Source organism: Macrobrachium rosenbergii, chromosome 1 (genome assembly GCF_040412425.1).
Source record: "Macrobrachium rosenbergii isolate ZJJX-2024 chromosome 1, ASM4041242v1, whole genome shotgun sequence".
Taxonomy (NCBI): domain Eukaryota; kingdom Metazoa; phylum Arthropoda; class Malacostraca; order Decapoda; family Palaemonidae; genus Macrobrachium; species Macrobrachium rosenbergii.
The window spans coordinates 38,198,538-38,221,037 of NC_089741.1; the positions used below are offsets into that span (position 1 = coordinate 38,198,538).

Consider the following 22,500-nt stretch of genomic DNA (forward strand, 5'->3'; position numbering starts at 1 on the left):
GATATAACAAGTTCACGCTTTTGCATTTGACAAAAATTTACAATACTTTTTCACTTTTCTTTTTTTAGTAATTTTTCTTATATATATATGTATTATATATATATATATATATATATATATATATATATATATATATATATATATATATATATATACACCGTGTGTATAAAAGAGAGAGGGAGATCCTGCCACAAAAGACTATATTCCCTCCCTATTTCTTCCCTATTTTTTCCCGAGCAGCGTCGTCGCTACAAGCTTGCTACAAGCTATTTCATATTGTAATAATCTCGCTTTTGAAAGTTCCCTGGTTATAAATTAATTCTGGGCCATCTCGCGAGAGCACTTTCACTGAAGAGAAAGGAAAAAGAAAGTAAAAAAAGAAAACTCGAAGCGCAGCCTTACTTGCGATAAATATGGCTACAATATTTGACACTAATTTTTTGTGCTCTAAAGATGAGGAGTTTTTGTAGCAGAAAAAAAAACTTGTGTGTGAGAGAGAGAGAGAGAGAAAGGGTGAGTGAGTGAGACAGAGAGAGAGAGGGAGGGTGAAAGTTAAACGTTATTAGAAAGTATGCATGGCTGTAAGTGTACATACGTGTATATGAAAGAGAGAAAATGGTCGAAGTTAATGTATTATATATATATAAATAAATAAATAAATATATATATATATATATATATATATATATATATATATATATATATATATATATATATATATATATATATATATATATATATATATATATATATATATATATATATCTATATATATATATATATATATATATAGTATGGCATGTGATATATAATCTACCTATAAAATTATTAAGGTGATTTGTGTTAATACAAACGTATATATATATATATATATATATATATATATATATATATATATATATATATATATATATATATATAGTGAGAGAGAGAACAACACGACAAGCCTTACCTATAAAATCATCTACTCGATCTGCCTTCACTTAAACATAAAAATAATTTATTTACATTTACAAACACCGAAAACTTACATACTGTAAATCATCCATGTCAATTGTGAATATCTATCAGATTCCATTTATCGCTTTCCGTAATTGTCTGGTGAAAATAAGTCTCGCCAACAGTGTGTCATCTCCCACCACATGCGTTGCATTGCAATATTCTCTTTTATACACTTCATTGTTGCACCATTTATAAATGTCTTTCTCTGTACTGATGTATTCCTAATTCCAATTAATATATTCCTTATTCCAATAAGTATATTTATTCTAATATCTTATTGCAATTAATACATTCCCAATTCCAATTGATATATTATTTATTCCAATAGATATATTCCTTATTCCAGTTAATATATTCCTTTTCCATTTGATATATTCCTTATTCCAGTTGATCTATTCCTTATTCCGGTCAACATATTCCTTATTCTAGTTAATATATTCCTAATTCCAGTTAATATATTCCATATTCCACTTAACATATTCCTAATTCCAATTAATATATTTATCATTCCAGTGAATGTATTCCTTATTCCAGTGAATGTATTCCTTATTCCAGTGAATATATTCCTTATTCCAGTGAATACATTCCTTATTCCTTTTAATATTTGTCGAGCTTCCCATTCTCCCTACAAGTTCAAACCACTGCAGTGATTTCGTTTGCCTGTAAACCTCTACCAAATTTTTAATGGCAGATGTCTGCTCGTTTTTCTTTAGACTTTATCCGTACACATAATTTCTCTAGCGTCCTTGGTCTATATCTCTCCTCTTGCGTTCATCTGAGAATTTTTCTTTTTTTTCTTACCAGGCTTTTAAGTTTTTTCTCACTTATCCCAAGGAATCTTTCCCCACCCAATAAAGAATCCTACCCCGTAGGGGGATAGTGCCGCCAGTGCACCTCATGCAGTGCACTGTAGGCATTACTTGAGATACTTTGCATCGTCCCTTCGGCCCCTAGCTGCAACCCCTTTCATTCCTTTTACCGCACCTCCGTTCATATTCTCTCTCTTCCATCTTACTTTCCACCCTCTCCTAACAGTTGATTCACAGTGCAACTTAAGGTTCTTTGCAGCGTGTCTTCGGCCCCTAGCTGCAACCCCTTTCGTTCCTTTTACTGTACCTCCTTTCATATTCCCTTTCTTTCATCTTACTTTCAACCCTTTGAGGTTTTCCTCCTGTTACACCTTTCAAACCTTTCTACTGTCAATTTCCGTTTCAGGGTTGAATGACCTCATAGGTCCCAGTGCTTGGCCTTTGGCCTAAACTCTGTATTCTTCTTCTTCGTCTTCAATAAAGAATCCTACTTCTAATATCTTGGGTGAATTTCAGGATGTGCTGAATCTGATTTCCTGATTTCGTTTCCCCAACATATATTTTTGCAGTTGATCCTCTTGCATGTTTAAAATTTTTTTTACCAGTCTTCTCCATTTCTCCTCACTTACTCCAAGGTACCTTTTTTTCATCCATTACCTTTAGCAAGTCTTCTTCCATTTATATCCCTTCTATTATCCTCCATTTTTCCCTTATCCTCTATTACTCCTCTATTACTTCACTCATTTTCTTTCCTAAATTTTTTTTACCAGGCTTTTCAATTTCTCCTCACTTCGCCCATGGCAACTTTTTAAGCCATTAACTTTAGCAAATCTTCTTCCATTTATACACTTCTTCTTATCCTCCATTTTTGCTTGTTCCCTTCATCCTCTTTTACTTGACTCATTTTCTTCTTGAAATCTTTTCCCAGGCTTTCCAATTTCTCCTCACTTGTCCCGGGGAGGCTTTTTTTTTTTCCATCCATTCTTCTTTAATATATCTTCCTTCATTCGTAAACTTTCTATTACACTTTATTTTTGTTCATTCATCTTCTTTTACTTCGTTCTTTCTCTTCTTATTCTCATTCGTAGACATACTTAGTAACACCGGAACACAGGTAAACCTTTTTCCATGTCTTCCTTTATAATAGGCCGTTGCGACACACAAACACACATACATACAGACACAAACACACAAAGGAACACACACCAACAAACATACGCACTAACAGAGACAAAAACGTACAAAGACAAAAACACCGCAAACAAACACACACACTTACACACATACACAAAGACACTCACAAACACTCAAACAAAACCACACACACACACATACGAACACACAAACATACACAAAAACACACACACGCACAAACACTGATACACACTCACAATCACTGATACACACCCACAAACACACACACAAACGCATTGATACACACCCACAAACACATTGATACACACACAAACACAACGATACGCACCCACAAACACTCTCACACACAAACGCATTGATACACACCCGCAAACACATTGATACACATCCACAAACATTCACACACAAACACACCGATACACACCCACAAACACACCGATACACACACACAAACGCATTGATACACACCCACAAACAGTGATACACATCCACAAACACTCACACACAATCACACCAATACACACCCACAAACATTCACACACAAACACTGACACACACACACATACCATTACGCAACCTACTGCTGCTTCGTCCCCAATTAAGTTATATCAGCGTCGAAAGGCCGGAGCATCACCAGCCCCTCTCTCTCTCTCTCTCTCTCTCTCTCTCTCTCTCTCTCTCTCTCTCTCTCTCTCAATATCTTATGTCGATCGTCAGGCGAATCTTTTTTTTTTTTGTGGAGTGTCAATTTTGACACGTGTATGTATATATATATATATATATATATATATATATATATATATATATATATATATATATATATATATATATATATATTATAAGTTGAACTTCCTCCGAGACTCGTCTGGAAAAAGGGTTTTCGTAACTGATGCGATTTGAACCCCAGATTCGAACGTATGTGAAAGCGTTCAGAAGTTCCGTGGGTGGAATCGTATATGTGTATAAATATATATATATATATATATATATATATATATATATATATATATATATATATATATATATATATATATATATATATATATATATATATATATATATATATATATATATATATAATATCAGCATGAAGGCGGACCATGGAAACGTACTAAATTCAGCATAATTCTTTATTTCCAACGTTTCGTAATGACTCGTTACATCATCAGGAATCTAGTACTGTGAGTAACGAATAAAATTACTCTAGAAATTTCTCTTAAAAATCAATAAAATTCATAAATTACAGCACAGTTAGACTACCAGACAAAACAATAAACAGATGCAAGAGTAAGATCAGTGATGTTATTAAGAGAGAGAGCGGACAGTTATATATATAAATATATATATGTATATATATATATATATATATGTATGTATGTATATATATATGTATATATATTTATATATATATAAAACATATGTCTACGTGCAATGCTCTGTAGCAACCTTTTAATAATCCTTTGTTTATGTGTAATGCTCCTGTAATAACCCATGACCTGTGTGTAATGCTCCTTTGACAATCCTTTAATAACTCTTTATGTGTAATGCTCCTTTGACAACCCTTTAAAAACCCTTTATCTATATTTAATGCTCCTTTGACAACCTTTAATAACCCTTTATGTGTAATGCTCCTTTAATAACCCTTTATCTATGTTTAATGATCCCTTAGTAACTTTTTATCTTTTTCTATATGTAATCCTCCTTTGCAACCCTTTTAATAACCATTTATCTATGTGTCATGCTCCCTTCGTAACCCTTTGTCCATGTGCAATGCCATGCTCTCTTAATAACCCTTCGTATACGTGCAATGCTCTCTTGCAACCCTTTATCTGCTCCCAACTTCCCGCGTCTGTGTGAAACGCTCCATGGACTTCATAGCTCGTTTGGAGGCCATGCTCCTCCTCCTCCTCCTCCTCCTCCTCCTCCTCCTCCTCCTCCCAAAACACATCTGTTGCCATTCCCCTCCCCCCACGCTCCATTCCAGCGTTCGCTTCCCGACGCTCCTTTGCGTCCATTCGTTAGCCATTTAATCCCAGATGTTTTGCCTGCGACAGAAGGGGTCTCTTTCTCTCTCTCTCTCTCTCTCTCTCTCTCTCTCTCTCTCTCTCTCTCTCTCTCTCTCTCTGCCCGTTGTTTATGGAGATATTTGTCTCTCTCACTCGTTGTTCTTCAGAGCTTCCGTTCCGGGCTTTTGATCTCTCTCTCTCTCTCTCTCTCTCTCTCTCTCTCTCTCTCTCTCTCTCTCTCTCTATTGGTTGGGAGCCACTGGAATGTTTTGCACAGATGCTACGTAGCATGCCTGTATTAATAGTGGCACAAAACTGTAGATGTTAGACACACAGAGAGAGAGAGAGAGAGAGAGAGAGAGAGAGAGAGAGAGAGAGAGAGAGGGGGAGGGAGAGAGAGTAAGGAAGAGAGAGAGGGATACAAAGTGAAAGAGAGAATGAGAGAGACACACACAGAAAATTTGAGAGTGAAAGAGACAAGAAAAGAGAGAGAGAAAGTAAGAAAGAGAGAGAGATACAAAGTGAGAGAGAGAGAGAGACAGACGGTGAGAAAGAGACAGACAGACAGACAGACAGAAAGAGAGACATGGAGAGAGAAAATTATAATAAGTATCTCCTGCAGGTTTATTTTGCAAAGATTATTTCTTCCAATACTGAAACTAATTCAATTATACATTTCAGCTTTCTATCATCATATTCTCTAAACTGATTTTTTTTTTTTCCTAATTTCTAATACGACTGACACTAGCATCAAATAATTTGGAATTACCAATGAAAAAAATATTAAAAATATTAAAAATTCTTTTATGAAGTAAAACCAAAATAAAAATTGATAAGTTTTATAATATTCGTCTTTGATTTAGGTAGTGTTAAATACGATACTACATGACCTTTGACATGAACTTAATCAGGTCAATCAAAGTTATTTTGCGATGACCTTTGACACGAAATGATTTCAGGTGAACCAAAGTTAATTTGGAATGACCTTTGACAAGAAACTAAATCAGGTCAACCAAAGATACTTTGGTATGACCTTTGACACGAAACTTATTCAGGTGAACCAAATTTATTTTTGGATCACCTTTGACACGAAACTTATTGAGGTCAGTCAAAGTTATTTTGGGATGACCTTTGACACGAAACTAAATCAGGCCAACCAAAGTTATTTTGGGATGACCTTTGACACGAAACTAAATCAGGTAAATCAAAGTTATTACGGAATGCCCTTTGACACGAAGCTCGGGTCAAAGAACAAATTAAAACTAAGAATTAAATACGCTAAGTATTATAGGAACGTAAATCGAAATAAAATATGAAACCTTTTGATATACAGTATATATATATATATATATATATATATATATATATATATATATATATATATATATATATATATATATATATATATATATATATATATATATATATATATATATATATAATTTAAATATATATAAAAACAAAAGTAAATAATTAAGACACGTATCACAAAACGAAACAATATGAAAAATACCGAAATTTATATATAAAAAAAATAGTATAGCCCAGTTCCCAAGCTCCAGAAATAAGCCGAGTATACGATCCCAATAATAGCGCGAGGGAGGTTGGAAGACTCATTGGGGGGGTATCTTTAAGGGGGTAGCTGCCCCCTCTCAGTAAGCTTTATTATGCCCTGCATAGCATGGGGTCGCGAGCTGAACGTGGCATGAATGGAATGGTGTGTATGTGTGTGTGTGTGTTGGGGGGGAGGGGGGATTATATACCCTTTTCGTTGCAAAGCTTGGTTCATTCATCCATTTCCACCAGGGAGCGCTTTCATCATTCAATCCCTCCCTCCCCCTCCCCTTCCATTCCCCCCACCCCTAGTAGTAACCAACCCCCACCCTCAACCCCCCTACTTTACACACTTCAAGCACCCACACTCCTTCCCCTCTCTCTTTTCAAGTTTAAAAAATAAACGAGCAGCAGTTTCCACGATCTGAGTTGCGAACAGCACCAGATATTTCGTCTCGTTTCAAGTTTCGAGGTCCTTTGGGTACGAACTTGCGTTACGTGCTGCTCGTGGTAGGGAGCTACGTGTGTGCGAGTCGTGATTTGGATTGTGAAAGGTACGAGCTACCTTATTTAGATAAGATAGCTCGTATTTCGTCTAAATAAGGTACGAGATATCTTAATTAGATTGGCCACATATGGTGCGAGCTACCTTATGTGATCCTCTGGCGGTCCAGTAGGTGCGGGCTTTGCTGTTTGTCTCATGCTCCATAATGCATAAGCTGCCCTATTTATTCCAGATTTTTTAAAATGCCCTATTTACGTTTGTGTTCAAAAATGCATAGTTGCCTTATTTAGTTTATGAGCTGCCCTATTTAGTCTAGAGTTTATGAGTTATCCTATTTAATTTTGTGTTCCAAAAGGTATAAATTGCCATATTTACCTTTGTGTTCCAAAATGTACATGCTGCCCTATTTGCTCCAGAGTATCTAAGCCGCCCTATTTACTCCCCGTGCTTCGAAATATATAAGGCTCCCTACTTACTCCAAAGTTCATAAACTGCCCGATTTTCCACCCCAAAGTAAAAAATGTATAAACTACCCTATACCCTACTTACTTCCCACTCTCCGGAGATAGACTCCTCCCTATTTACGTCCCCTTCCCCTTCAAGTATGACCTGCCCTATTTAACCTAATCTCTGATAACGTTTCCAAACTCTTTGATTCGCGTCTTGTGCATATTCTAAAGCCTCCTTCAGCAGAGAACTCTGAACTCTTCGGCAGTGTTTGCTTTCGAAGGAGGAGGAAGGACGTTTGTGTGTGTGTGTGTGTGTGTTTTCCATGTCCTCTTGGGGTTGGTGGGGAGAGGGGGCTGGGGGGGAAGAGGTATATATAGCTGTGTGTTCATGTCCTTGTATTTTAAGTGCTGAGAGATACTTGAGGATTTCGTGAGTTCTCTGTGATCTGTCTGAGAAAGTAGCAGGGGTGATATTTGAGGAAAATCACCATTTATTATTATTATTTATTATTATTATTATTATTATTATTATTATTATTATTATTATTATTATTATTATTATTATTATTATTATTATATCGGGAAACATTCCTTGATACTGCAGGACTATAAGTTCTGCCATGTTATTTACTGAAGTCCACAAAATCAAAGTCTAGCAAAGACTTTCCATCCAAAATTCGACAACAAGCCTTTTGGGGCCAGAATAAAAAAAAAAAAGAAGTCTGTCGTATTCCTAAAAATAAAGAGAGCGCCATGTAACTGTACGCCTACCAAACTCTCTTGAGACACGGAGCTTCCCAGAGACACACGGGTACACAGAAAGACACACAAAACTACACAGAGACACACAACTACACATGGACGTAGATCTACACAGAGAAAGACACACCTACACAGAGAGCTACACAGAGACACTCACAGCTACACAGACACAAATAGCTACACAGAGATACACACACGGAGAACTACACAGAGACACACACAGCTACCCAGATACACAGATCTACACAGAGAGAGATACACCCACACAGAGAGCTACACAGAGGTATACAAACAGCTACACAGAGACGTACAGCTCCACAAAGAAGGACACAACTACACAGACACATCAACTACACAAAGACACTTACACAGACCCACACAGCTACACAAAGAAACACACACCTTCACAGAGCTAAGCAGAGACAACACACCTATACACATACATACACACACACAGCTACTCAGTGTTGCACAGAGCTACACAATGTTGCACACACAGCTTCATATTGCTACAACGTCGAAGTCTCCTGAGGTCGTACACAAAAATGTATTACTTTTGCTGCACCTAAGCGGAATTACGAGAGGCTGGACACGCCAAGTTTTGGGCTTAAAGGAAGGACCAAAAGGTCAGTAAAAAAAAAAAAAAAAAAAAACTCGCCCCACAAAATTTTTGAATTTTTTTTTTAAGATTTGTGTTTATTATTTTGGCAGATCTGCGACTGATATAAGTTGTTTTTTCCCTATTTTCATTATTATTAGTCATCACCATAATTATTTTTTTTATTTATACCATAATTATTATGGCTAAAATCAGTATCTTTGTTTCTTCACTATAAATGAAATATCTGTATTTATACATTACAGTAAAGTCTGATATTGGTCAAATAATCTTTACCGGGACTTTGCTAAGTCTCTTCCTTTTATTTGTCCTATAACTGACGTTGCAAGCCTTCCTGCAAAGTCTGCAATACTGGTTGACTAGATATTGCTTCATCTGTGCAACAGAGATTGACAGATTACCCTGTATCTTTGCATTGTTGATTATTCATGTGCTTTTTTACTAAATTTATTTTCTGTACTTGATAAGATCTTGTATCCCCTTACAAAATATATTTCTCCCCTTCTATGCTTATGAATATTATCTAGGAATATTCTCCTGCCACAAGGGGATCGTTTTAAGAAAACACATCATAAATCTTGTATCCCCCTTACAAAATATATTTCTTCCCTTCCATGAGTGTGAATATTATCTAAGAATATTCTCCTTCCCACGAGGGGATTTTTTAAGAAAACATTTTAAATCTTGTACCCCCTTACAAAATATATTTCTCCCTTTCCATGCTTATGAATATTGTCTAATAATATTCTCTTCCCAAGAGGGGATCTTAAGGAAACACATTTTAAACCTTGTATCCCCTTACAAAATATATTTATTCCCTGCCATTCGTATAATTATTATCTGAGAATATTCTTTTCCCACAAGGGAATCTTCTTAAGAAAACACATTTTAAATCTTGTATCCCCCTACAAAATGTATTTCTTCCCTTCCATGTGCGTGAATATTATCTGAATATTCTCCTCCCATGCGGGGATCTTTTTTAAGAAAACACTGATTTTGTATCTTGTATCCCACTACGAAACATTATATATCTTGTATGCCACTACGAAATATTTTATATCGTTGTATCCCACTACAAAATATACTTAGTCCCTTACAGTGCTTACAAGCATTATCTAAGAATATTCTCTTTTCCAAGAGGGGATATTTTTAATTATTTTCTTAATAAATATATTCTACGTTCTCTTGTAATATCTTATATTGCACTACAAAAAGTACGTCTCCCTCTTCCATGCTTATAATTATCAAAGAATATTCACCCCCCCCCTCTCCCACGAAGGGGGGTGGGGGAGAGAAGGGGGTTGGGGGGGTTATTTCCCATGATGCCATGCGCGCTCCCAATCTGCATTGAGAGCTGCCTTAATGTTCCTTCATTGACAACCCAAAAAGTCTATTCATTTCTTCCATTATTCCGAAGGGAACAATTAAAGCTGCTTCTATTGTATTAGGAGTTTATTATACCCAAACACAATAAAGATTTCTCCCTCATTGTCGTGGGTTTTTTCTACTTCTTGTTTTTACGTAATTTTGAGGTGGATTCATAATGGTTGTGGTTTTTTTTATCATTATTTTTTCTTTCTTGGTTTGACTTTCTCTTTGGGTTATGAATTATTATTTTTTTTACTCGTGATTTTAATTTGACTCATTTTTTTCTGGATGATGTTTTTACTCATGATTTTGATTTGACTCATTTTTTTCTGGATGATTTTTTTTACTCATGATTTTGATTTGACTTTTTTTTTCTGGATGTTTTTACTCATGATTTTGATTTGACTCATTTTTTCTGGACGATGTTTTTACTCATGATTTTGATTTGACTCATTTTTTTCTGGACGATGTTTTTACTCATGATTTTGATCTGACTCATTTTTTCTGGATGATGTTATTACTCATGATTTTGATTTGACTCATTTTTTTCTGGACGATGTTTTTACTCATGCTTTTGATTTGACTCATTTTTTTCTGGACGACGTTTTTGCTCATGATTTTAATTTGACTCATTTTTTCCTGTATGATGTTTTTACTCATGATTTTGATCTGACTCATTTTTTTCTGGACGATGTTTTTACTCATGATTTTGATTTAGCTCATTTTTTTTTCTTGCCGGTGATTTTTCTCATATTTTTTCCAGCTAATTTTTTTCGTCATGATTTTTCATTTGGTTAATTATTTTCTGACTGATGTTTTTCTTACTCATATTTTTATAGCTGATGTTTTTTTCCTTATGATTTTAACTCATTTTTGGGAGGATATTTTTTCTCAATTTTAATTTTACTATTTTTTCTGGCTGATTTTTTTTCTCATGATTTTGATTTCATATTTTTTTCATGGGGAATATACTAAAAAACCCTGCAAGTGACAAATTTTCATCCCTTTTACTACCAAGCTTTGAATTTCCATCCTACTTCTGATTTTTACATGAATTTTAATACCTATCTTTAATAGTGAGGTTGCAGTGATATAGTGGCGTTTTGGAACTTTCGTTCCTAGGTTCCCCCACCAAGGTTCTATTGTGTTCCCAATTTCGGAACTAAATAATAGAAAGGAATAAAAATAAAAATATGCATGTAAACAAATAGGGAAGCCATTTACTTCCAGAATGCTACGTAAGGCTCGCAACCTCACCCCGAAATAAATTAACGTACCGGAAATTCCACAAGGCCATTTGGAATTACGTAAAGTAATAAAAGCTCAGCCAAATTGCATTCGCGAAAGTTTCCTCTCGCGAAAATATTATTCGACCATTAAAACTTACGGTGCAAGGATTTATGCACTTTTGAGTTTGGGAGAAATCGCGTGATAATCTCTCTCTCTCTCTCTCTCTCTCTCTCTCTCTCTCTCTCTCTCTCTCTCTCTGTCTCTCTCTCTCTCTCTCTCACACACAGCCACAAACATAGCGCCCACACTAATTTCATTTTCTCTCTCTCTCTCTCTCTCTCTCTCTCTCTCTCTCTCTCTCTCTCTCTCTCATACACACACACACACACACACACACAAACCTACAAGAAATATATTATGACAAAAAATTCTACTGAATTCAATCATCTAAAGCACAGGAAAAAAATTAACCAACACCACAGCCAAAACATCCCACTGAATTCAGACCTGAACGACAAATTAGATTCACCAAAATTCACCCAGACTTGACTTCTTATCAATGCTACGCCTTATAATTCAATATAGATAAAAAGATTTTTTTATTCGGAATTCAACCTGGGAAGATGATAAAAGTCAATTGACTTCCAAAAGTGGGTCTTCGTCCTTGTACACTATTGAGAACAACGGCGTATTAAAGGGGCTGGTCTCATATTGGCACGTTCCACTACCTGTTACAAAGCGTTTTCCCGCGGAGCGCTTTCTCGTTATTGTTGAGGTGTACCTTTTGAACGCGGCTGGTGTATGAGATTTATTTATCACTGGATTTCCAAGTGTTTCTTGGGGCTGGTTTCATATTGGCCCCTTTCCAGAACGTTTTCCCGTGGAGCGCTTTCTTGTTATTCACGAGGTATGCCTTTTGAACGCTGCTGGTGTATGCCAGAGACCATTTTTTTTTTTTATCTTTGTGTATTTTCCACCAACCAGTTCCAGAACGTTTTCCTACCGAACGCTTTCTCGTTATTGTTAAGGTGTACCTTTTGAACGCGGCTGTGTATGAGATTTATTTATCACTGGATTTCCAAGTGTTTCTTGGGGCTGGTTTCATATTGGCCCGTTCCAGAACGTTTCCCCACGGAGCGCTTTCTTGTTATTCCCAAGGTGTGCCTTTTGAACGCGGCTGGTTTATGACTGATATCAGTTTAATCACTGTATTTTCTAGTTCTTGGGGCTGGTCTCATATTGGCCCGTTCCGCAACGTTTTCCCACGGATCGCTTACTTGTTATTCCTGAGGTGTACCTTTTGAACGCGGTTGGTGTATAACTGAGATCTCTTTTTACCACTGAATTTTCTAGTATTTTTTGGGACTGGTCTCATATTGGCCCGTTCCACCAAATAGCTCTGCAACGTTTTCCCACGGGGCGTTTTCTCGTTAATCTCGAGGTGTACCTTTTGAACGCGGCTGGTGTATAACAGATTTTTCTTTTTTTATCACTGTCAATTTTCCAGTATTTCTTTAATTCCTTTCCAGTTTGTAGCTTTATCAGCAGTGTTCGAACATCTTTCATTTTTTTTCCTTATTTCTTAACCCTTCCCTAATTCCATTAAGTTTTTTATTTATTTTAATCCTGTTACCCTTCCACCATATGTTCGCCATCTTTAGGAGTTTTTCATTATCTTTTCGTTCTGTAATGTTCCACTACATCTTGGTCCAGTGTTATGGTAATTCTATGCAAACTATCTTGAGCGTAAAATCTTTGCTGATAATTTTACTATTTTACTATTTTTGTATTTCTTAGTAACTCTCTTATTTTTGGCAAATTATCTTGAACGTTCCGCTTTCCAATTAAATACTTAAGTACAGAGGTTTATAAGTTGAGTCTATTATAATGACTGAGTACAATAAATATTTTAATTCTGTAGCAATTTACTGATATTTAGGGAGTCAAATTTTAATTATTTTTTTCATAACTGTAGAATAAACAAGTAAAAAATGCGCCGAAGTTTCTTCGGCGCAATCGAGTTTTCTGTACAGCCACTGCAGCGTATAATCAAGGCCACCGAAAATAGATCTATCTTTCGGTGGTCTCGATATACTGCTGTATGAGCCGCGGCCCATGAAACTTTAACCGCGGCCCGGTGGTGGCTTATCGTATATCGTTGCCAGAAGCACGATTATGGCTAACTTTAACCTTAAATAAAATAAAAACTAGTGAGGCTAGAGGGCTGCAGTTTGGTATGTTTGATGACTGGAGGGTGGATGATCAATATACCAATTTGCAGCCTTCTAGCCTCAGTGGTTTTTAAGATCTGAGTGCGGACAGAAAAAAAGTGCGGACAGAAAAAGTGCGGACAGGAAAAAGTGCGGACAGAACAGTGTGCGGACGGACAGACAAAGCCAGCACAATAGTTTTCTTTTACAGAAAGCTATAAAAAGAATTGAATACAATGAATATTTAAATCCCGCAGGAATTTACTAATATTTAAGGTCTAATTATGATAGGAATCTTTTATATAACGCCTTTCATTGAATTTCTTCGGCGTGAATGAAACTGAATATTTATCTTTGTGCAATCAAATAAAAAATATATAAAATCGTATCTTGACCAATTCCTACAATTCATGCAACCGTTAGTATTTGTGTGGGGGGGAGGAAGCGTTAGCTGCAACAGAAAAAAAACAGTGATGATTACAAAAACAATCCGGTGTTTGTGGGGGCCCTCATTAAATTTGCATAAATATCCAAATCCAATATTCACAGCAACCAGTGGATCACGGCTCCGGCCCTTTTCCAGAACTGGAAAATTATAGCCGAATGGTAATGAGATACCAGATTTTCCAGTCAGTTTTTTTTTTTCTTTCTTGTTTTGCAGAGAACAAGCCGTTAATATTTTTAAAGGGGGAGGAGGAGAGAGGAAGAGGGTGTGGGGAGGGGGAGATGGGGAAGGGGTTAGAGTACGTGTCATTAGTTTTTCATCCGGAAATTGGAAACAGCTGTGCTTGTCGCGTTGCTTGATTTATGGAGCATCTAAATTGTGGTGCTGGAACCTTGAATAAGGCAGTGGGGGTTTGGTTTTTGGTGCTGGAACTTCAAACGTCGGTGCTTGAACTTTGGAAATTCAAATGGGGCGCGGCTGGAACGTTAAATCCTGATGCTGGAACTTTGATTAAGGTGATGGGGATTCGGTTTTTGGTGCTGGAACTTTGGAAATTCAGATGGGGGAGCTGGAACGTTAAATCCTGGCGCTGGACTTTGAATAAGGCGACGGAGGTTTGGTCTTTGGTGCTGGAAATTTGGAAATCCAAATGGGGGGCTGGAACGTTAAATCCTGGCGCTTGAACTGCAAAAGTGGTGCTGGAACTTCCACTGTAGTGCTGGAACTTTGAGTGTAATGCTGAAACATCAGATTTTGTGCTGGAATTTCAAACGTGGTTCTGGAACTTCAAATGTGGTTCTGGAACTTCAAATGGAAGGCTGGAGCATCGTAATCTTGATGCTGGAACTTCCAGTGTAGTGCTGGAACTTTAAGTGCAGCGCTAAAACTTCAAATTTGGTGCCTGAACTTCAAACGTGGTTCTGGAACTTGGGGGCTTCAAATGGGAAGTTGGAATTATAAATCCAGGTACTGAAGCTTCCAGCGTAGTGCTGGAACTTCAATTTAATGCTGAAATTTCAAAATCAGTGCTGGAAATTATAAACATGATCTTGATGGAACTTTAGAAATTCAGATGGGGCACCTGGAACGTTAAATTCCGGTGCTGGAATTTCCAGTGTAATGCTCAAACTTCAAATATGGTGCTCGAACGTCAAAGGTGGTGCTGGAACTTTTTACTGTGAACTTTTTGAAACTGGAACTTCAAATGGGAGGCTGGAATATTAAATCTTATTACTGGAACCTCTTAACCCTTAAAATGCATTGTGCATAAGCTCCTCACCAACCCCCCAGGTTTAAACCAACCCCTCGACGTGTGTCTGGGAAGACATCACCCCTGGCCAAATAAATCGTCCCAAATTTCGGCACTCGCCCAACTGGGCCCCACTAAGAAAGCGGCCATCAATTCTCTCTCCCCGCCCGAGAAAGTTTTCAACCGGGCGGCCTTGGGCAATGCATCAACCCCGACGAGACTTTCCCTCAAATTCGGAAGGACCAGGCCCCGCCCCCGACCCCCATCCCCCATCCCCATCCATTAGCTGGGCAGGTCATTAACATCTATTATCTCTCGATGCTCTCCCAAAAAGAAAAAAACTAGTAAGGGATATAAATCGACAAGCAGTTTTCCTGAGGTTAGATGGATCGTGTTGTATCAGAGGCAGGCGGATAAGGATGACAATAATAATAATAATAATAATAATAATAATAATAATAATAATAATAATAATAATAATAATAAAGGTTATGATAATGATAATGGTTTATAATTTCTCTTTGTTATTGCACCAAAGAATAAGCCCTTTTTTAGAATGACATCAAATTTGTAATAATAATAATAATAATAATAATAATAATAATAATAATAATAATAATAATAATAATAAAAATAATAATAAAGCTTGTGATAATGATAATTTATAATTTCTCTTTGTTATTGCACCAAAGAATAATCCCTTTTTATAATACCTAATTTCCAGCTGTAATTTCAAGGTTTACTTTTGCTTTTCATTGAAGGATCAACGTTTGCAATTATACCGTTGACTCGGGAATATTTTTTAGGTGCAAATATGTTGCTTAAACCAAAGAAAGATCAGTTATCAAAGTATCTTTTATCAAAAACAGCATTTATAAAATTTCATTTATCAGACACTATTCATCAAACCTCATTTATCAGACATCATTTATATCAGACCTCATTTATCAGAAATCATTTACCAAAGCTCATTTATCAAAACATCATTTATCAGACATCATTTATCAAACCTTATTTATCAAAACATCATTTATCAAACCTCATTTATCAGACATCTTTATCAAATCTCATTTATCGGTCATTTATCAAACCTCATTTATCAAAACCTCATTTATCAAACCTCATTGATGAAAAATCATTTATTATACACTTTTATCCAAATATCATTTATCAGACATCACTTATCAAACTTCATTTATCAAAACCTCATTTATCAAACCTCATTTACGAAAAATCATTTATTATGCACTTTTATCCAAATGTCATTTAGCAACCAAAAATGTACTGAAATGCCGTTTATCAAACGCCACTATAAAAAAATTCTCGGATGACAATATCCTTTATCAAAACATCACTGATCAAAAGTCATTTACCAAAACCCCATTTATCGAAACATCATTTATCAAAACATCATCGACCAAACGTAACATTCACAAACATTGATTTCAAAACGACCTCCTGGGTTCTAGATAATAATAATAATAATAATAATAATAATAATAATAATAATAATAATAATAATAATAATGATCACGCGGGTAGGCACACCAAAACACGTAATTCGCAAAATATTCGCGTTTCTTCCTCCCTCCCCTTCCCTCTCCCTCGCCCATCCCCTTCCCCCCCCTCCCCTCCTCGGTATTCGGCAACGCCATGAAATCGCTAATTTCTGAAATTACAATACGGCGAAAACTACAATGAATTAAATTGGGATGAATTATTATTATCATTCGACTATTTGAATATTCCATTAAATTTTATTCTATTTTTTTTTTTTTTGCGACTGGTCAATGAGATGCTAATTCGCCCCCACTTCCGGTCCAATGCCCTTCGGAATTCGACGTTTGAATTCGACACTCGTTACTGTTATTATTACAAAACAGCTGAACTCTGCTCCAGTTTTCTCTCTACGGCGGCTGCTGCTGATGCTTTAGGAGAATCGCTCGCTTGTTGTGGAGTCTCTCTCTCTCTCTCTCTCTCTCTCTCTCTCTCTCTCTCTCTCTCTCTCTCTCTCTCTCTCTCTCTCAGGGACTTTATGGGCATTTGAGGATAATCTCTCTCTCTCTCTTTCTCTCTCTCTCTCTCTCTCTCTCTCTCTCTCTCTCTCTCTCTCTCTCTCAGGGACTTTATGGGCATTTGAGGATAATTTCTCTCTCTCTCTCTCTCTCTCTCTCTCTCTCTCTCTCTCTCTCTCTCTCTCTCTCTCTCTCTCTCTCTCTCTCCCCCAGGGACTTTTTTTTAGTACGAAAGTCTCTCTCTCTCTCTCTCTCTCTCTCTCTCTCTCTCTCTCTCTCTCTCTCTCCCAGGGACTTTTTTTTAGTATGAAAGTCTCTCTCTCTCTCTCTCTCTCTCTCTCTCTCTCTCTCTCCTCGGATGGACTAATAAGTCTTTGAGACATCCTATTCCTTGTAACTCTCTCTCTCTCTCTCTCTCTCTCTCTCTCTCTCTCTCAGGGACTTTTCTAGTACGAGAATCTCTCTCTCTCTCTCTCCCAGGGACTTTTTTTTAGTACGAAAGTCTCTCTCTCTCTCTCTCTCTCTCTCTCTCTCTCTCTCTCTCTCTCTCTCTCTCTCTCTCTCTCTCCTCTCCCCCCTTTTGTGTGTGTTTGTGTCCGTGTAAAGTATAAAAAAGAAGCTTAATAATATTCTGCATATAATTAAAAGTCTTTTGGACATTCCGTGGCTCTGTCCTTTTGAAATGGCGAAAAGATCATTTTGCCATTGTTGCCGTTTCATCTCTCGCACTAAAATGACAAAAACGTCTTAATTATCAGCATTTACCCCTCACATCCTTTCCTTTTAAGCATTTCACTGTTCTTTATTCTCGTTTTAATACTGGCATACTTTTGCGCTTTTGTTACCCCGAGTCAGACACACCCTGTAGACACACCCTGTATTATCAAAGCCCAGGTTGCTGTCTCTTTCTTTAGCTACTTAAATCTCTCTCTCTCTCTCTCTCTCTCTCTCTCTCTCTCTCTCTCTCTCTCTCTCTCTCTCTTCAGTTTTCCACTTTTCACTTATTACATTTTAAGTTGAATATCAGCTCATTTTTTGTTGCTTTGTCTTATTCCGGTCTTCGTTATGTCATCAAATTATGTCATCTGCAAGCTCTCTCTCTCTCTCTCTCTCTCTCTCTCTCTCTCTCTCTCTCTCTCTCTCTCTCTCTTCAGGTTTCCACTTTTCACTTATTACATTTTCAGTCGAATATCAACTCATTTTTTGTTCCTTTGTCTTATTCCGGTCTTCGTTATGTCATCAACTTATGTCATCTGCAAACCCCATGCCATGTTTTTCATTCTTAACTTAGTTCAATGCTATTTTGTTATTCTCATGTCATGATGCTTTTCTACAAACCTCATGTTGTATATTTAAATTATTATTTATCAGGTCAGTATCATAATCTCATGTCCTATGCTTTTCTACAAACCTCATGTTATGTATTTAATTATTATTTATCAGCCAGTATCATAATCCCATGTCATATGTTTATCTACAAACGTCATGTGTTTTAAATCTCAAATTATTTATCAGCCAATGTCATATGTTTATCTACAAACCTCATTTCATGTTTTTATTTCTGAACTTATTTATCAGCCAGTATCATAATCGCATGTCATATGTTTATCTACGACCGTCATATGTTTTAATTCTCATATTATTTATCAGCCAATGTCATATGTTTATCTATAAACCTCATGTCATGTTTTATTTCTTATTTACCAGCCAATATCATAATCTCATGTCTTACGCTTACCTACAAACCTCATGTCATAGTTTTTACAATTTTAACTTATGCATCAGCCAGTCACATATATCTCATGTCATATGCTCGTTATCCTAACCTGGTCATCTGCAGTTCTCACGTCAAACACTCGCTGTCATGACCCGTGTCACAGGCATTTCACGTCATAATGCTCTCGGGTTAAAGCAGGTCATTTGTAATAAACACGCCAGGTGCTAAATCATTCCCAGGTCATCTGCAGTTTAATGTCATATGTTCAATATTATAAACAGGTCATTTGCTAAACCCATTACTCTTCACTAATATTTATTCCACCCTTCTAAATCTTCAAATGGAGTGGTATAATGTGTGTGAATGTTTGTGTATGTTTGTGTGTTGATACATACAATGTTTATGTGTATGTGTCTGTGTATGCATATAGTGTCTGGATTGTGTGTCTGAGTGTGTATGCCTACAGTGTCTGTGTATGTGTTTGTGTGCTTATTCATACAGTGTCTATGTATGTGTGTTTGTGTATTTATGCATACAGTGCGTGTGTATGTGTGTTTGAGTATGTATGCAAGCAATGTTTGTTTATGTGTTTGAGTATTTCTGCATACAGTGTTTGTGTAAGTGCGTTTGTGAGTGTATGCATACAGTGTTTGTGTATGTGCGTTTGTGAGTGTATGCATACAATGTCTGTGTATGTGTGTTTGTGCATTTAGGTAGTGTTTGTGTGCTTATTCATACAATGTTTGTGTATGTGAGCTTGAGTATGTGTGCTTACAGTGTTTGTGTATGTGCGTTTGTGAGTGTATGCATACGTCTTTTTCTTTCAGCGTAAGTCACCTCATACAGACGGAATATTGATTTACTGATAAGTATTTTTGATAATTTCTTAAATGCACTGAATAACTAGTATCTTTCCAAATAAGTAAATTTAAATACACGACGAGTTAGCTCTTTCAAAGAGTTTTATACCTCACGTATCAATTCACATAATGTATATAACCACAAGAGAGAACGAGAAAATGCTATTTCCCACGGTTTATAAAGTGACAGAGAGAGAGAGAGAGAGAGAGAGAGAGAGAGAAGCCTCTCTCTTAAAAAGAGGGGTTTATGTAGCTTTATATCCAATTCACGTAATGTTTATGAGCACCAGACGGAAAGAAAAAATCCCATTTCCTATTTGTTTATAGAAGTATCCATCAAAGTAACAGAGAGTGAAAGAGAGAGAGAGAGAGACAGAGTCAGAGTGAGAGAGAAAGAGAAAAATTATTCTCGAGTACCAGCAAAGCTCCTGAGAGAGAGAGAGAGAGAGACAGAGACAGAGACACAGAGACAGACAGATTGATAGTCAGAGAGAAATTATTCTCGAGTACCAGGGAAGCCCTTGAGAGAGAGAGAGAGAGAGAGAGAGAGAGAGAGCCTTGAGAGAGAGAGAAAAAAGTCAGAAAAGATTACTTCTTATCAAAGTATAAACACGACCTCGTTATCCCATTAAGTAAAAAGGTAAATAAAAATAAAATACATAAAAGTATAAAGAAATAACCTCAAAACAATACTGAGAAGACTTCCTCCTCCTCCTCCTCCTCCTCCTCCTCCTCCTCCTCCTCCTCCCTCCTCCTCCTCCTCCTCCTCCCCTCCTCCTCCTCCTCCTCCTCCTCTTCTTCTTCTTGCCCAACTACTGCAATATCTTCTACCAAGAAGAAGAAGAAGGAGAAGAGAGGAAAAAATGAGAAAGAAAACATGGCCTTAAGCCTCTTAGAACTTCAGGGCTAAGTGCTGTCAGGAGTATGGAAAGAGAGGATGATCCTCCCTCGGCATATCAGCGGTTTCGAGGGGAAAAAAAGGATGGGAAAAAAAGGATGTGGGAAAAAAAGGAAGGGAAAAAAGTATGGGAAAAAAAGGAGTATTTATGTAAGAGTCGTTTTGCGTAAGTATCGGGCCAAATCCTGCGTGAAAAAAAGGGATGAAGATATTTTGGGTTAGGGGAGATGGGGAGGGGGTAGGGGAGAGGAGAGAGGACAGATCCAGAATCTGATGTGGTTTGGGAAAGGATATCGGAGTTTCTTTATATATATATATATATATATATATATATAGTATATATATATATATATATATATATATATTATATATACATATATTATATATATAATAATACATACACACACACATGCACATATATATATATATATATATATATATATATATATATATGTATACATATATATATATATATATATATATATATATAAATATATATATATATATATATATATATATATATTGCAACTTAAACCCTAGTCGACCCCTGACTACCAAGTACGTAATAGTCTCTGCTACGTCAGACTCATCACAATTACAGTGTTCCACAGGAATGTGGACAATAATAATAATAATAATAATATGTATATAATAATAATAATAATAATAATAAGTATTTGCACTTCAGTAATGAAGCTCTTTCCATCCAGAACAAGAAATGTTTTTCCAGCTGCTATAAAAGCAGCAACATGACTTATTCAAAATCAGCAGAATAAAACTTACATAACTTATTCAAAAGCAGTAGAATAAAACTAAAATGACTTATTCAAAAGCAGTAGAATAAAATTTACTTTAATTATTCTAAAGCAGCAGAACAAAACTTACATGACTTATTCAAAAGCAGTAGAATAAAATTTACTTTAATTATTGAAAAGTAAAGGAATAAAACTTAAATGACTTATTCAAAAGCAGTTGAATAAAACTTAAATGACTTACTCAAAAGCAGTAGAATAAAATTTACTTTAATTATTCAAAAGCAGAAGAATAAAACTTAAATGACTTACTCAAAAGCAGTAGAATAAAATTTACTTTAATTATTCAAAAGCAGAAGAATAAAACTTAAATGACTTACTCAAAAGCAGTAGAATAAAACTTACATGACTTATTCAAAAGCAGCAGAATAAAACTTACATGACTCATTCGAAAGCAGCAGAATAAAACTTACATGACTCATTCGAAAGCAGTAGAATAAAACTTACATGACTCATTCAAAAGCAGTAGAATAAAACTTACATGACTCATTCAAAAGCAGTAGAATAAAACTTACATGACTTATTCAAAAGCAGTAGAATAAAACTTACATGACTTATGCAAAAGCAGTAGAATAGAACCCCCATCAAGAATAAATTGGAGGAAAGTAGATTAGAATGTTTGAAAAGCTCAATTTTCTAGTTAATACACAAATGACATCGTATTCTACTTGCGATTCTTCTCGGTCGTGGTCATATATTTTAAGCTGTCGAGTTGTTCGTCGTTTCCCACATTCCCAATGCACCCCGTTCTCGTGATTGCTCGAGAAGTGTAATTGTGCTTGATTACGACTTAAAAAGAGGGAATCTTTTTGAACAAAGGACTAGATATTTTGGA

At 36.1% G+C, this 22,500-nt stretch overlaps 1 protein-coding gene and 1 long non-coding RNA gene across 2 annotated transcripts in view; both read left to right on the forward strand.

Moving 5' to 3' along the window:
• The window catches only part of LOC136852760 (uncharacterized), a 75,026-nt gene that overhangs the window by 23,615 nt on the left and 28,911 nt on the right, over window positions 1-22,500 (forward strand). The gene's annotated exons all lie outside the window — the stretch shown is intronic.
• LOC136841795 (uncharacterized) overlaps window positions 1-22,500 on the forward strand; it is a 32,259-nt gene that overhangs the window by 760 nt on the left and 8,999 nt on the right. The window lies entirely within an intron of this gene.